This window comes from Fukomys damarensis, unplaced genomic scaffold (genome assembly GCF_012274545.1).
Source record: "Fukomys damarensis isolate Sample0158 unplaced genomic scaffold, DMR_v1.0_HiC HiC_scaffold_6, whole genome shotgun sequence".
NCBI classification, from domain to species: domain Eukaryota; kingdom Metazoa; phylum Chordata; class Mammalia; order Rodentia; family Bathyergidae; genus Fukomys; species Fukomys damarensis.
The window spans coordinates 4,881,709-4,897,976 of record NW_022900918.1 but is presented as its reverse complement, the minus strand read 5'-3'; positions in this window follow the sequence as shown (position 1 = coordinate 4,897,976).

Here is a 16,268-nt window from a genome sequence, read left to right as displayed (position 1 = left end):
AAAAAAAAAAAAAAAAAAAAAGAAAGAAAGAAAAGAAAAAGAAAAAAAAGAAACTGAGTACCAATGAATATAATACAAGTTTCAAATTGTTTACGATCTCCAGCTGAGGATACAGACAATAAATATGTACTGACACAAATCCATACAACTGTGTGATTTTATTCTAAGGTCACTGAATGTAGGCACAGAGGTGCTGGTGGACAGTGGAATTGATTAAGAGCTGAACTTCGCCAGTCATATGGCAAAAAGATTGAGGGATAATAAAGCTGTTGTTGTTTGTAAGATGGCTTTTTTAGTGAGTGTTAGGAGCATTATGAATGGAATATAGTTTGTGAACAGGGAAAGAGAAACAACAGTGAATAGTAAAGACAATATGTAGTGTTGAAAAAGGTGAAACAGAGATGAGCTAGGAAATCAGTGTCATAGAAATGACATGAATGTAACACCTACATTTCTGGTGTTGAACAAAATGTAGAGACTGGAAGACTGACAGAATTAGATGATTTTAATGTTATGAGTAAAATGGTGAGAAGATTAGTATTCGGGCCTGTTGTGTCATTAGTTAATGACGACATGACATTGGCTGAGTTATATAGGCTCTGCTATGTCTTTAGTTCAACTTTCTTCCTCTTCAGAGTAAAGAGGATAAGCTAAATGAACCCCATCCCACTGGAGTTCTAATGGTGTTTTATTTTCAAAGATTGCTCAAGGATTTCTGAGCTCAAAATGCAAATATTCATATTTAGAAGTTTGACAAATTATTATATGTAGTCCATCTGGCATAAAGAAACATTTAAATTTTTGTGTATTTGGTTGATGGTTCAAATTAAGTTTCCCTCCATAAAAGATATTATAAACTCCTAGCCACCAGTACCTTAGCATATGATGTTAGTTGAAAATATGGTCACTACAGATGCAATTAATTTTGGAAGAGGAAGAAGTACTTGAATACAGTAGATATGTCACCTTATAAGACAATAGTATATAATAGAAATCCATAGAAATAATTCCATGTGACAACAGAATAAGAAATGAGTGTGATGTACCTGCAAGTCACTGAGCAAAGATGACTATTAGCAAATGACTAGAAACTCACAAGAAGCAAGGAAAGACTCAAGGACAGATTTGGGAGGGATAATATGCCCACTGGCGCACTGATCTTGGATGTGTGGTACCAGGTTTATGAGGAAATTAATTTGTATTGTTTTAAGCCATCTATCTTGCATTACCGTATTATGTTCTAGCAGTCTCAAGGTTTCTTGGCACCAGAGAATGGTTTCATTGAGACTATTTTTCTGCAAACAGATGAAGGGCATGAATAGTTTTGGGATCAAATTCTCATAAAGACTGCATGCTAAGCAGATCCCCTACATGTCTGGTTCACAGTAGGGTTCGAGCTCCTATGAGAATCAAATGCTGCTACTCCTCTGACAAGAGACAGAGCTCCAGCTGCTTGCCAACTGCTCACCTCCTGCGGTGCAGCCTGCTTCCCAGAAGACCATGGAACCACATCAATGTGTGGCCGTAGTGTTAGGAACCTCTTCTCCAGACAATGAATACAAACAGGAGGCAGATTATTTTTCAAACTGTGCTCTTTCTACAAATGCCATCTATGACATACCTCAGGAATTAAATGAGCTTTAATTTCCTAAAGAATGTAAATTTTGGAGAGCAAAATTTATCTTACAGTTTTATTTTGTGAGTTAAATTACAACACATATAAAATGACTAGTCCCTCAAATTAGGAGTCATTCAATAGTTTTATGCCTTTTTATTTGTGCCCATATTTGAACTTCTGATGAAATTTTATCATAAAAACAATTCCAACTTCTCTTGATTATCAAGTTCACTTACAAAATGTAGTTCATTATTTCTTTCTTTGCCTGCTAAGTTCTGGGACCAAGGATCCCAATATTAATCCTACTTCCATTTCAGTAAAAATTCTTAGTTTACTTCTTAAGTTACTTAGTTTAAGGGTGATTTGTTTTGCAGCACTAGGTGTGCAAAAGATTGACCCAAAAATTCCTTTGTGTTGACTGTAAGTTTACACCGTGGAGAGAATTCAGTAAGCTGTTACAACACCGCATGGAATATATTTCTAGGTAAACAGAAACTACGATAGGGTTAGAAAATTTCCATGGCCATGCACTCATTACCATAAGTCTTTCTCATTGCATAGCTGTAACAGAATTTTGAGGCAATGCAGTGTGTGATCTCATGAAACTGTACCAGGCATTCTAAATACCACAGAATGGTGGAATGTCAGAGGAAAGGAAGACTAATCCACACTCAGCACGTATATCAGTTTTACTGAAAAAAAATTCTGTTCCCTCCAGAGTGAACGAAGACTGACAAAAACTGCCTGTCACTGTTTCCCTGAGTAATAGTGCCTTGTTCAAGAGCAACCAGTGGCATTTACTTCTGGATATTTTGCAGTAACTAACTCAGCCTTTGTAATAAGCAACCCATCATTTTAGACAAATGCATGGTTAACAGCTATGCCATTATAGCTATTATACTCATTGACTAATTTCCCAGGTAATTGGATGGCTGAGGAAAGAAGTTTGCTCACACGCATAGCACAGGTATACCTCACTTCAGAAAGCCTGCTGTGTGATAGAGGGTAACTGGTAGAAATTAAAATGAGACACAGAAAACTTGAATAATTTGTAGCTTTTCCCATATGCTCATCCATGTAACTGTTCCGTAGCCTTCCACATCCTTAGTTGTTTCTTCCCAGTGATTACTCACTACCCAGAATTCCATATCTATAGTTTAGATATATCATTCCATGTAATGTGTACGACTGGCTATTTTGCTTACAGCTTTGCATTCTGACATGATTTGATTCTATTAGTGAATTTAAGGGCAATGTGTGAGTATGTAGCAACAACCCTTTTCCTGGTAATGCCGACATCCTGTGGCGTTCCCTCTGTGAGCCTCGGGTGTTTACTTTCTTTGTCAACTGGTCAAAACTTAGCTTCCTTACAGGCATAGTTGTGAGTTGAGGTATAAACACTGAATAAACATAGTAAGTGATGAGGGTGTCTGGACCATCTGTTCATTTAATTTACTTGTGTTTTCTAGATCTGCTTCATCCTACTCCTAAATGTGTCACTTCAATCAAATATTCAATTGCAATACCACCTGGGTAACCTTATGACTAACTAAATTCAAAATAATTTAGTTTATCGTACAAAATTCTGGTTATATATTCTTTTGATGTTCCTTGTTCAGTGCAGGCAAAACCAGAGGCTAAGATAAAAGCAGTTTTGGTACACATAGTAAAATATTAGTTTTCTAATGGAGCATAACCTCCCTCTAGGATACTGTGAGATTATCTTGTTTCTGGAGACTCAACTCAGCACTCTTATATTACGGATTCCTCAAGCACAATTCAGATCTGTGTATACAATACTACAACCACAAGGTAACATGTACTGATGTCTGAATCTCTGATCACATTCAGTACTGATGCTGCTCAGAATCTCCCCATCAATGATTGGGAACTATTTTCTCAAGTTATACACAAGCTCCATTCATGATGCAAGGAGGCTTATCAAGCATGATGGCTTTTTCTTAGTGTTATATATTTCCATGTATAACAAATTGTCTTTAATGCAATACAGAACAGTTTAAAATTCCCAGATTTTTAAACCCTACTTCACTGATCTGTCAAGGCTCCAGAATTATCTTATGGCAATATTTCCTTCTCAATACTTTAAGGAGGGCATTAGATAGCTTTTCGGGCTATACATTTAGTATCTTTTATAGATCAGTCATATAATCAGATCTTTGGTCTGATTTCCTCAGAATTGCTTCTATAACTAAAGAAGGTAAGTCTTAAAATCTACCATAGAGGCCCTTTGACTTTGACAACCAATCTTAAGCTGATAATTAGTGTTTTACATGCTCTCCAAAGCCATAAAATCGCTATACCACATCATTAAACATTTAATTATAATTGGCCTTATACTGATCAAATGTACTTGCCTTATACTTCAAGTGGAAATATGACTCTGATATTAAAACATCCCATTTTGCATAAAGAGCAAGGAACTCTTCCACTCTCAATGATGCTTGTTCTAAAATTTCATCCCCAGGTCACCTCAACAGGCCTCTCTTCACTCATTTCAGCCAAAGTTTCCTTGACCATGTGCTTTTAGATAAGCTTTGCATGCAAATACTTTATTGGTATACAAAAATCTATGGTACTAAGTGAGGAAAAAAAGGAAGAATGGACAGCAAATATGGAGAAAAATGTAAGAGTTACTACCAGATTAACTCCAGCTTCAGAGGATCCTACTTAGGGATGGACGTAGGACCTGCTGCAACTTCTACTGAATTTAGAATGATGGAGACTGAATAGTCCTTAGCCCAAGAGAGTGAGACACACTTCTGCATTTATAGATGAGGCAGAGGAATTGACTAAGATCGTGGTCTTCCACTGACCACACAACAGAGAAGGAAAGTGAGAATTAAAGAATAAAAGTGTGTGTATAAATTGGGTTTGATAACATAAACTATCAGATGTAAATTATATAAATTCTGTATAAATTATATCTTCATATATATACATATACATGTATATATATATTATTATATTTTATTTTATTTTATTGTGGTACCAGGGTTCCAACTCAGGACCTCTCACTTGAGAGGCAGGCACCCAGCCACTGAGCTAAATCCCTGGCCAGTCTTCATATTATATTTTGGTTTCACTGTTAGGCTATTCTCATAATGTCTGGATAAATGGCAGCAATTAGTATTTTTTCTAATAGCCTACAGATCAAGAATATACAATGGCTGGGCATGGTGGCGCACACCTGCAATTCCAGTCCTCAGGAGGTTGAGATAGGAGGATCGCTGTGAGTTCAAGACGAGCCTGGGCTACATAGTGAGTTCCAGGTCAGTCTCAACTATACAGTGAGACCATGTTTAAAAAAAAGGCTATACATACACTTTTTTCAATGTTTTACTACAATAAAAATACATGGATTATCTCCAGATTAGGGACGCAGTAACCAAAACTCAGAGAAATGAAATAATTTCTGTCATTAGACAATGAGTCTTTGTGATTCCAACCTAGGTCTGTCTGAATCTGAAGCCCGTTCTTTTTCTACAACAGCATGACAACACAATAAGAAGAGATTGCTTATTAGAATCTTATGCATTGTTGCAGAATATTCACACCAGGGAAACTATTTGGTATTTACACATGTGGGACTTATTTATTTCACTTAGGAGTATATCTTCAATATGTATCCATTTTCCTATGAATGAATCTATTCTCTCGCTCTTTATGGCTGAGTAATATTCCATTTTATAGAAAAACCACAATGAATGTAACTGTACTGTATCCCTAAATGTACCAATAAACTCAATAAAAAAAAAAGAAGAGATTGCTTCTTTCACTGCTTTGTAGTATAAAATAATCATGAATATGTATCGTGTCCCTTTAAAACTTGTAGAATATGTATGAGATAAGTTATTACTCCTATTTTACAAGTAAGAGATCTGAATCTCTAGGAGGTTAAACATCATTTCTAAGTTCACATTCCTGGAGAGTAGAAGATTAAAGAAATACTTACATAACCCACCTGAAAATTCAGTAAGTCACCGCAATGACTCTGGGAAATAGAAACCTTGTTCAAAAGTGTCATTACATTTTAGTAATATTTGTTCCTAATTCTGCCTGCTAATTTTGTTATTTTTTACTCTATTAAAAGAAGGAAGAAAAATTTTGTCATAATGTCTAAGAAGATGAAGTTTCTATAATTTTTTTCACAATGATTAATAAATCAATTTCCTCTTTCCACTCTAGTGGAATGTTCTCAATTAAACAGGGTGGTCTGTGGTAATAACAAAAGTGCTTCTTGGGGTTGAAGGGAGTCATTCAAGTATAAAAATATGCCCCAGAGGCAGATAGATCTGAGATCTAAACCTTGTAGTTACTTCATAATTATGAGACACAGAGAAAGTAAATTAGCCTTTCTGCTCTCCATTTTCAAATGTGAAAAAAAAGAAGATATTCAACATGTATCCATCAGGGGTAACATTTGCAATGATCTGAGTAGGTGCCAAGTTCCAGATTTCGCACCTTGAAGCTTTGTAATTTAATTCCACTATTTTAAATTCCTATTCTATCATTTATACACTTCCTGAAATACAGGGTTTTCATTCAATTTACTGTCATTCCTCACATAGTCCCACAAAATTAGGCACTAATAAGGTTAACTCTCAGTTGCTAACTAATTGATCTGAAATTGCTAAATACTCACATAAATAAAATCCTTGTTTTCATCATGAGTCACTCACTAAAAATGAAGAGCTGTTTAAGGTTCTGTAAAACATTGATTAATTATCTTTCAAAAATAAGAGTGCAGGAATATTAAAACCCTTTGCATGTCAATAGGAAAGTATTTAACTCAAATCACTAAACTCAGTCATTTAGTGATTGCAGATAGAACAACAACAAAAAAAGGAGCTCTTGGCTATGAGAAAAGAGTAACAGGACACAGGAGAATGACCCTATTCCCCATTTTTGCAACAGCATGTGAAGTGTGATGCTGTGAAGTGAACAAACAAAATCACATATGGGGAGAGGCAACAGCTGTCTCTATAAAGCTTTGGCCTCCTGCTGCCCTCATCTAGAGGCAGACGTGGTGGTTGACAGCTGCCCACCATGCTATACTTTATTGCTTCGTTGACTGTGTGGCAAGTGCTGACAACAGTTTACCGGCCACAAAAGAAATTATTTGATTTACTCAATTTCCTTTGCTACCATTTCAATGTCTTGCATGTCCTTGGTGAAATGGTGCCCTTGTAAAATTGCACAGCAAAAACTAAACTGTTTTCCCTTAAACCAAATAGATATAGTGCCGTGATGTGAAATTACTGAAAAAAAAATGTGATTTGGGGAAATTACAGTTCCTTGTTTAGTATGTATTGTGCATGCCCTACAGCTTTGCCTAACCAGTAGCTCCCAATTTCATTTAAATTGTAATGATTTCCTTTAAGGACAATTAAGCTGCCTAAGAGCAGAGCTTGCATACTAATGCGGCAGAGACAAGGCTTAGTGTAGAAGAGAGTAATAACTGTTTATTAATATGATAATTAAGTGTTAATGCTTAGAACCTAATGATATCTGTTAAATAACTTACATTTTGGAGGCAAATCCTAGCAAGTGGAATTCTATTAGAAATAATAAAATGCAGCCCATGTAAAAATAAATGGTGCTAATCTGCCATTAAATCACATATATTTTCAGATTTGCATCCCATTAGAAGAAAGTCTCCTGTTGTTCTTTTTTTTATCAAATATATGAAGCCAGTATAATTATACATTTTAGTTTTCTATTCTTGTGCATGTTTATGTATACTCAAAGGGAAGAAGTCATAGAAAGTAGAGATAAAGATGAACACCATTTTAGAATACATTTTTAAAACTGTCCTTTTGAAAATATGCATATTCTGAATTTTCAAAAACTTCAAAAATAAAAAATTAATGTATTCAAAGTATGATGTTGAAAATTTTTAAATTTTCTATAAAGCTAATTTTCTAGCCATATTTCCATAAATAATGAATAGCTCCAATTTTCCAGGTTTTATCTGAATTTTTTCTTCTTTTAAAGTGTACTTGGGAATTTTGAAATGTATAAACCCAATTTACTGTTATTATTTAATTTATAAATATATACATTTGAAAGTGTCATTATATATCCTTGGATTTTTTTATTGTTGTTGTTTTGTTTGATTTTTTTTTTTTTTTTACCAGGCATTAAACTCAGGGCCTTGCACTTGAAAGTCAGGCACAGCATATCCACTCTTAATTTAACATATCTTTAGCCACGTTCGATGCTATAAGAATAAACAAAAGTTGCTGATGTTTCCACAAAGTGGGTAACAGAAGGTTTACGCTCCAAGTGTGAGATCACTCTTCTACAAATTTAACATTTTTGTGTATCGGTGTGCTGGGTGCCTTTTATAAATCATTGATTTTTTTTTTTTTTACCAGGCATTAAACTCAGGGCCTTGCACTTGAAAGTCAGGCACAGCATATCCACTCTTAATTTAACATATCTTTAGCCACGTTCGATGCTATAAGAATAAACAAAAGTTGCTGATGTTTCCACAAAGTGGGTAACAGAAGGTTTACGCTCCAAGTGTGAGATCACTCTTCTACAAATTTAACATTTTTGTGTATCGGTGTGCTGGGTGCCTTTTATAAATCTTCAAATTATTTCCACAGTATCTTATGAATTGAGTGAATTTTTCTCTCTCTGATCTTCACGTTGAACATAATAATAAGAGAAAAATATCCTAACAAGAGCCACATTTCTAAAATCTCAATTTATTTTGTTTTTGTACTCTCTTAGAAATATCTGCATATCGCTGTCTTATCACACACTTGTACCAACTGACTGAATCCTTTTAAGAAAAAAAAGTTTACTAATATTCTCTCTAAATAGTGATACTTACAAAAGTACATGGAAGTAAAGGAACCAAATTCTTTATGACCTTTACACAAGCAATAGTTTTAGAACTTCAGGATTCAGGTCAGAAAACAATGTGTGTGAATCAGACTAAAGGACAAAAAGTTAAAACACCAAACAATTTTCACAAGAGTTGGCTACAAGGGGAAGCAGAAATACAGTAGCTCAGGAGAAAATATACAATTGGTTATTATTTTAGAAATAAAGAATATTTTTAGTGAATATGATTATTTAGTAAATAGTTTGTCAGCAAAGTGGTTGAAGATTAGAAGGAATGAATAAGGAATGATGAAACAATTAAATGAGGAAAAGATTCAGTATTATTAAAATGACCATAATACTCAAAGTGATTTATTGATTGTATGTAATCCCATCAAAATAACATTTTTTCACAGAAATGGAAAAATAATCCTAAAATTCAGAAGTGACCACAAAAGACCTAGGACAGCCAATTTAATTTTTGAGGCTGGAGTAGGGGGATGAAAAGAGCAAAAGAAAAGAAAGGAAAGGAAAGGGAAAAAAAAAAAGGAAAAGAAAAAAACTGCTGGAAGCCTCACAGTATCAGACTTCTAAACATATAGCAAAGCTTTAGAAACTGAATCAGTATGGTAGCATACTTTATCAAACTATAGACCATGGAATAGAGAGATCATAAAGAGCCCCCAAATTAATTCACATTCATATAGACAACTGGTTTTTAAGAAAGGAGCTAAGAACATTCAAGGGAGAAAAGACAGTCTCTTCAGGAGTTGGTGCTGCCAAGTTGGATGAGAGTGTGCAGAAGATTAAAACTACATGTTTTCCTTCCACTTTACACCAAAATCAACTCAAAAGGAATCAAAGACCTAGACATTAAATCCGAAACGATGAAATTACTACAAGAAAGTATGGGGCAAATACCTGCAGGCATTGATGCAGGCAACATTTTTTTAGGTAAAAATGAAAAATTGGATTTTTTTACTTTTAGTTTTGAGTTTCTTATATACTCTGGATACAAATTTCTTGTTGATTGAATAGTTCTCAAGTATTTTCTCCCAATTTGTAGGTTGTCACTCATTTCATTTCCATTAGTTATTTTATTTGTTTTGCATAACAGACTCTTCGTTTGATATAACATTATTTGTCTTTTTTTTTTTAATTTTGTTGTCTGTGCCTTTGGAATCTACCTAAAAGACCATTGAAATATTATTTCTGGTTCTTCTTTAATACAGGAGAATAATAACTCACAATGTATTTCAAAGTGAAGAGTGGGAAATTATCAATATTTAACAATGACTAATGGCTAAAGAGACAGAAATGCTTATTACACTGATTTAATTATTACACTCTACAAATACTCTGAATTACCATAATGCACCCCATAAGAAAATACAAATATTATTTCTCAATCACATAAAAAAGAGAAAGAAATCATGAGTCTCTGAAGAAACAGGAGATAAGACTTGAAGCCCAAAAGTAGACCTTTATCTTGAATCCTACATGAGAACCTGAGCACCTGTCTCTAAAATGAAAAACAAAAAACAAAAACAAAACAAAACAAAACAAAAAACAAAGAAACAGACAAACCAAAAAACAGTGAGGCAATTGCTGTTTGTAATTGTAAAAACAGGAATCTCATACTGAATTTCTTCAAATTTCTCAATGAAATGTGAATACCTTGTTATCTAACCTTTTCTTTACTACAAGAAGCTTTATTTTGTGTATTTTTCTTCAAAAAACTAAGCAGTGGAGTTTTCAAAATACAGATTCATAAGCCCAGCTGTCATTATATTCCTTTAGTCTGCAGACCTCTCAACCTTAAAGGTTGTAGCAGTCTACTTAGTCTTTCCTATTTCCAACTTCTGGCCCTAGTTATTGTCTTGGGCTTTCCTTTGAATCTCTAGGGTAGTAAGGCATTCTTTTCTATTTGGCCCCAGGTTCATCCCTTTGGCTTCTGGTATAAACTATACTGACATACTGTGTACTTCTCTGCAAACTTAGATGATATTCACACTGTAACTGGAGAAGGTTTCTGTCTTTTGCCTAATACACATTTTCAGACAGGGGAATGAGTCCTGCTACCTCTATTAAAGCATGCTAAGTACTCTGCTTTTCCTTTTCTGCCTGACTTTGGCTATTCAGATCTCATCTTTTATAATATATAATAAAGAATGAAAGTAGGAAAAATTGATTTTGCTACAGATGCCAGCTAGCTCTTTATGTTCAAAAGTTTGGAATTTCCATTAATATTCTAAGAGTTTTGAAGTCATTTGTTACTTAATGCATGTCTCCTGAGCAACAAGTGAGGAAATAGAGTTCTCTGGAAACAAAGAATAATAGTTTGATTAAGCTTGAGATTAAATGACTTCTTATTTGATTTCATGATTGAAAAGAACTTGTGTATAAAGATTAACCATGTGGAAGTAATAAAAAGAACAAACTCCAAAAAAATATGTTTCCTAGGAAAATTATGGAGGGATTTTTCTATCTTTCAGCTCAGAGAAAACTAGAAAACTATTAGGTCTGAGTGAACATAATCTATTTCAATAATATATCTTTCTGAGCCTAATTGCAAACCCATGTGTCAAGGGTTTAAGGTTAGATAGATAGATAGCCAACAAGTGAATTTATTAAAAAGATTGAAAGTGTGTATAAGAAATGTATCCATTAGTGTGTATTATATTTGTTGTATTATTACTTAGGTTTCCTAATATGACTTTTCAGAAAATTCATGAATTTCCCAAGTGAGGAAATAAACTATTTTAAGTGGACCAGATTGTAAAGGCGACATAAGATACTAAATCAAGTGGCTTCATGCTTGTAGAATAACCAAGGGTACTTTGATTTTTAAAAGAAATAAAGACAATGAGCTCTTGATTTCAGTTATCAAATAAAGTCAAGATATTTTTATTCCTTCTTCAGGTTTAACAGAAATTATCAAGTAAATGTGATAAATTCTATAACAGGGTTCTCAATAGAACAAAACTTGGGATGATGGGTTGATTTTTTTTTTGGTACCAGGGATCAAACTTGGGACCTTGTGCTTGCGAGGCAGGCAACAGAACCACTGAGCTAAATCCCAGGCCTATCTTTTTTTTTGGGGGGGGGTGATTTTGACAATAGAGAAAGCAAATGAAATTGAATCAAAGGAAAAATCCAATGTTTCATGTAGCATAGGATTACATATATAAAAAGACAAACAGAAATAGGTACACTTGCACTCTCCCACCAAATTTACGAGTTTTCAGTCTAACATGTGAGCATATGCTTATGTATGTGTCTTTGTGTGTACATTTGTATGCTGACTATAATTTACTTTCTTTGAGGTTACTTGCTGAATCAAATGTCAAGTCAAAGTGGACCATCCATTTCAAAAAAGCAATGAAATATTAGAGTGAATGTCACAGCTTGGATCTAGATGTGTCCCCAAGGACTCAAGTGGTCATAGGAGAGGATTTTAAGGATGTGATGCTAGGTGAATAGGGGTAGCCGGAGAGAATATAAGGGACAAAAATAAGGCTTCTGTCATTGTTTGCTGCTTTTTGGTTGCTTCTTCTCTGCTTCACTGCTTTGCAGGCTTCTGTCTGCCGTGGACTATTTCTCATCGGTGATGCCTCTCTGTCATGCCACTCTGCCTTGGAGCCAGCCAGCTATGAACTGAAGCCTCTACAAACTGTGACCTACAATAAATCTATCTCCTTTAACTTTCACTGTCTGGTATTTTGTGTCAGGAGTATCAAAAGTAGCTGAGACACTTGTGCTTACCCTAATAACTACAGAGTAGGGAGAGGAGACCCTTCAATAAACCTTACTTACTTTAATAAGCAGAAAAATCTAGACATTCATTCCTTTTCTCTATGCTACTCGTAACTGCATTTAGACTGAAAGACATTCTTAAATACCTCACGGACAGAAGATGAAAGAGTGTAGAGTTTCTTGAGTGGTGCACAGAGATTAGATCAAAGACTAAAGGAATCCCTTAGCACCTTTCACAGAGCACAGCTGAAAACTACATTCATAAATAAAATTGGTGCACCAGCTTCTATCTTCATAGATCAGTAACCCACATGAGAATTCATTTGCAGAATTATCCATGCAGAAGAGAATTTAGTGATAAATATTATATTGTCAGTCTTCTTGCTGCCAGGACCAAATATCTGACACAACTTAAAGAAGAGCCTCAATCCAGCTCACCATGTCAGGGGACTTAGTTTATAGTCTGTTGGCACCAAGGCAGGGACATAATGGTGGAAGAGCACGATGGAGTGAAGATGATGAATTCCTGGAGTCTGGGAGGTGGAACAAGGGCACAGAGACAAAAAGAAAGGACTGAGGGTCCATCTAAAGCTAGATTCTAAGGTCACATCTCCAAGATTCACCAAGACATACCCAGAAGTATGCAGCTCCTAAGCCAATGAAGTTGACAATTAAGTTTAACCATAATAAGCAGGCAAAATGTTCAATATGTTGCTCAGGTCCTTGGTATCTAGAACAAGTAAGACAAAACTTAAAACAATGCCATAGTCCAAAGTCAAAAAGTCAGTCTTTGAAATCATTATAGTAAATTTACACATTAACAAAAAGACCAAATAAAACAAACCACCAAAAATTTAGAGACATAATAGGCCCCTTTAATAAATTAGGATTAAAAACTAATTTAAAAATTAAACTACAGAAATTCACTATGAGGGGATGACAGCATAACTGAGTGACAGTCTATCCCTCAAAATGCAAACAGGCATTGATCTCTGAAACAATACCTAGTATGGAGTTCCAGAAAAACAAAACAAAACAAAAAACCAGGGCTGAAGACCAGAAGATTAATTCAAGGTTTATAATGAGAACAACCATTACTGTTTTTGTCACTACCTTACCACTGTGAAGATACACACACACACACACACACACACACACACACACACACACACATACACACACACACTCAGGGTAAGCAGCATAATTAACTTCTGGCAAAAGAAAATGTGTCTCCTAACTAAAGAAAATGAAATAATAAACAAAAGTAATAGCAAAGGTTTCTGTGTTGGAACTTCAGAGTACAAACCTCTCTCCTCCTTGATTTCAACGATCTCTACCTATCTATTCATCCTAAAGTGAAAACTGACAGTCAACCTCAACTTTTCCCCACACATTAGAATCTCTGCAAACTTCTCAGTCATGCAGGGAAAAAAAGTAACAGAATTCAATGGGTTTTCTTAGTGGTGAGTACAAAGCCAAAAGCATAAACAAGAGATAAAATAGTGGAGAAAGTTTATTTTTTATCTGAAGCAAGTAAGACCAGCACTGTGCCTATTTTTAAAACAAAATTCTTCCTTAGGAAAAGAAGCATGGGAATTTTATTACAAACATTTACTTAGGAAAATTCTTTAGGGGTTAGGCATATTTCTGAGAATGCTCAGGTGAAGGTCATAGTTTAAGCAGGGAAGATGGTGAAGGAAAGGAAAGATGGTGAAGTTTGTGAACATGCTCAGTTCAAGATCGTATGGCACATATTCAAAAAGTTAAGATGGAGAACACAAAAGCTTCCATGTATGGGCATTCAGGGTCATAAAGATGGAGGACACGAATGCTTCTGGGCATGCTCAGTTCAATATTATAATAAAACAAGTTTAATCCAGGGGTCCTAAAGGAATGAATCAGAATGGCTTGATGTCTTTGTTGCTTTATACAATTTCTTCTAAAAAACTTAGGGGAAATAACAGCAAAAATGGTTTATTAATGGCCCAAACATGCTTACAGTCAGTTGTTGATAAATTTATCCAATATATACATCAGAAGAAAAAACTCATACCACCTTCTCAGTGCTTGATTATTAAATGGAAAACCAAAGATTATCAGATGCCTGTATAAAGAGCACCTGTGGTATGAAAAATAACAAGATCAACGAAACAAAAGCAGATTTCTGGAAAAAACACATATTTCAAAAGAGAATATGAAAAATAGGCAGATCCAGCAAAATTTGGTGAAAATAGTTCCAACTTCAACACAAAAACACAATGGCAAAGAGAAAATGGAGACGTATCAGAGAACAACTTAATGAGAGTAGAAATGTTTTGCAAAAATAAATGATACCCTGGTTAGTTTAATCATTCAACAACTATTTATGAAATGTCTTACATTCTGCCAGTGAGTCAGACGTCTTCTTCCCATCCTCTTTACATTTGAAAGTTGGTTGTTTCACAACTATGCAGAACATTTAGGCTTAAAATGTTATTATCAACAAGTGTATGGTGCATGTCTATAATCCCAGCTATGTTAGGCTGAGTCAGAAGGATTACAAATTAAAATCCAGCTTGGAAAACTTAGTAACATCTTGTCTCAAAATAAAATAATAAAAATATCGGAGGATGTAGCTGTGTAGTTGTGTCCCTGAGTTCTATCATTAGTCCTGGGTTGGAGAGGGGAGCTATGGTAGGGAAAAGGGAATGAATGGGGGCATTACCAGAACACTTTCGGTGGGTCCTTTTCTCCTGTGAGCCACAACAACATAAGGCAAATTAAAGAATGAAGACCGGAAATGAGACTTAGAGAAGAAGCTGCATTTTGGGCCTGATCAATGCTACTCTGGGCATCAAAGGTGAAGGCACCTTGAGCTTGCTACTATTTATAGGGTTCAGAGTGAGGCAGTAATCCTAGGACTCTGAGAATCCTATAATCTGAGGATGGCAGGAATCCTAAATTGACAAGAACCTTATGCTGATGAGGATTTCAGGTGGATGAGGAGTTTATATTGATTAGGATGATTAGGATGGGAAGGTAAGATGAGCAAAAGACATTCTTACAACAGTAGGTGGGATGAGTTAAAATGATAAGGAATTTGTCTCTTTCCAGGGGAAGGATACTCAGTTCTTACTCTTCCATTCTCAAGGAACCAGATATCTAAAGCTGATGTAATCTTGCCCTTGGGTATCACAGCATCAGGGGACCATTGAGGTCTCAGCTCTGACCAGAGGCAAAAAAAGAGTTATATTTTAGGATGTCATAGCCAGCCTATAGGGAAGAAGACTAGGCCCACTCAAAATTTAATTGTGAAATGATTTTCTTCAAAATCATGTAGAATGACACCCCAAAAACTATTATCAATGAGAGTGGAAAGAAAATGTCTACAATACTCATTAATATTCAAATGATAAAAATCAAAATTTTAGATGAGAAAATCCGGGCATTAGAGGAAGTAGGGTAAAATCCTGAGTTAAATGGTAGAAATAAAATAAGGAAAGCTTCTGGACACCGAAGAAGTCTATCTAAGTCTAGCAACTTGTGATGCTACCTGTGAATGATGAAATTAATGCATGAGCAGGCTCCATAGAAATTTTCTCTCTACTGAAAAATGTCATCAAATTTTACTGCCAGGCCAGACCATGAATGTCCACGGGTGCTGGACCCACTCAAACCTGTTCTCTGAACAGGAACTCAGGAAGGAAAGAGGGAGCGGGTGGGCAGAAGAGCAGACGCACAAAACTTCGAAGTGGAGGAATAAAAGCTTCAGCTCCCGAGGTAGGTAAGTCCCCTGGAGGGCTGGCAGGATGCTCCCTTGGCATGGTGAGTGAGGAGTCTCTTCAGCTTCAAGGCTTCTGCTTCCCAAGTGTTAGTCTCTGGATTTGAGATGCAAATTGTAGAAATAAAAGGTGAGATGGGGTGATGTTAGCCCGTTTGCGCAGCTTTTCAAATCTTCAGTCTTTTCTTTAAAGCAGAGACGCCAATGCTCACCATGCAGTGCCGCTGTGAATGTCTATGAAAGTAACCGTATGAAGGGCCATGGCCATCACACAAGGGA